Source organism: Psittacula echo (genome assembly GCF_963264785.1).
Source record: "Psittacula echo genome assembly, chromosome: 11".
Classification (NCBI taxonomy): Eukaryota; Metazoa; Chordata; class Aves; order Psittaciformes; family Psittacidae; genus Psittacula; species Psittacula echo.
The window spans coordinates 5,892,278-5,893,908 of record NC_137746.1 but is presented as its reverse complement, the minus strand read 5'-3'; the positions used below and the strand labels follow the sequence as shown (position 1 = coordinate 5,893,908).

Below are 1,631 nucleotides of genomic sequence, written 5' to 3'. Positions count from 1 at the left end.
GAATGCAGAGAAAGGCAAAATTCATTTGTTTGGTCAGACAGAAATACATCAGGTTTATTGTTTTGCGAGATACAGGGGGTGTTTCTACGTGGCTGCAGTAGCTATAACGTTTTGGCAACACAATGCTCTGCCAAAAAAAGGCATTCACACAAGAATGTCTCTGGGCTCAGTCAGCCCCAGTCCTGGAGGTGGATGTCCCATCCCTAAACCTCTGTGGGCAGTGGTACATTGCCAGGAGTCTGTTTGATGCTCCCATTTAGGGTGCTGGCCCTGAAGATGTATGACCTCCCTCTAACAGAGCCTTCAGTGTGGATGCTTTCTGGCTTGTTCTGGCAACGGAAGAACATGAGGAAGCCGTTCCGGTAGTTCTTGTTCATCCATCCATAGAGCAGGGGGTTGACAAATGTAGAGCACATGGCGCCAACATGGAAAACAGTGTACAGGAGTTTGTAGTCATGGAAGATAAGGACCAGATCAAGATCAATGGCAAGCTGGAATATGTGGAAGGGGAGCCAACAGACTGCAAATACTACAACTACCATCACTAGCATTTTGGTGGTCTTCCTCCTCCGGCACTGGTTTTCATTCCTAGAAGTAGGGCTGACATGGTTTTTCAGCTTGAACCAGATCCTGGTGTAGGCAAAACAAATAACTGCAAGGGGAAAGACATACTGCAGGAGGAGCATGGACAGGCTGTAGATGGTGGCATCTCTGTTATTACCAGAAGGCCATTTTTCTGAGCAGACAGCCATTTTGAGGTTGATGGATGGGATTTCCTCATATCGGTACTCTCTGAAGATGGCCAGAGGACCTGCCAGCACAGCTGCTGCTAGCCACATGACAGCAATGATGGTGAAGCTGAGCCTCTTGGAAATCCTGCTGTCCAGGTGGAAAACAATACACCGATACCTATCCAGGGCAATCACAGTTAGGGTGAGAGTGGACACATGGACACTCAGAGCTTGAGCATAAGGAACCAGATGACAAAGAACAGCCCCAAACTTCCACTCATCCAGCAGTGTGTAAACTAGCGTGAAGGGCAGACAGAGTGTGTCCACCATGAGATCTGCCAGGGCCAGGTTAGCTATGAAGAAGTTGGTGACAGTCCTCATGGTCTTGTACTTCACTATGATGTAAATGACCAAGGAGTTGCCAATGAACCCCAGCAGAATGATGAGGGAGTAGGCAGCAATCAGAACAACCTGCACCCCCAGGATCTTGGTGCTGTCCATCATAACACTGCGGGACCCAGAGAAATCCTGGCTAGGAGTGACAAAGTCCTTGGCATGCCAGCCCTGTGGCAGCTTCTCCTCCAGTGCTGTCTTCTCCATGGTGAGAGTGCTGTTTGCTCCCTCCAATGGTCCCATGCGTGGCCTGAGACTTTCTGTCAGGAGGTGAAGGAGGTCTGGAACACAGACACAGCAGAAGTGAGAGCTCAGGAGACAGCAGAGCATCTGCAAGAATTGAGACTCAGAGGGCATGTCTCACATGGCATTTTGAACTAAACAGCAGCAGTGGTGGCATCCTCCTTCCTTCTCCCTTACCCCCATCCATTCTCATACTGAACGGTCTCGCAGCTCTCTTACACTTCCTATTAGAACCTATGATCAGTTGAATGCCAGTTCCCCAAG

The 1,631-nt window shown here is 49.4% G+C and overlaps 1 pseudogene across 1 annotated transcript; it reads right to left on the bottom strand.

The window, feature by feature from the left end:
- Positions 1 to 203: 203 nt before the first annotated feature.
- LOC308225754 (neuropeptide Y receptor type 2 pseudogene) lies at positions 204 to 1,367 on the bottom strand (annotated as a pseudogene). The gene has a single exon. The product of its transcript is annotated as a neuropeptide Y receptor type 2 pseudogene (transcript).
- Between the last annotated feature and the right edge of the window lie 264 nt (positions 1,368 to 1,631).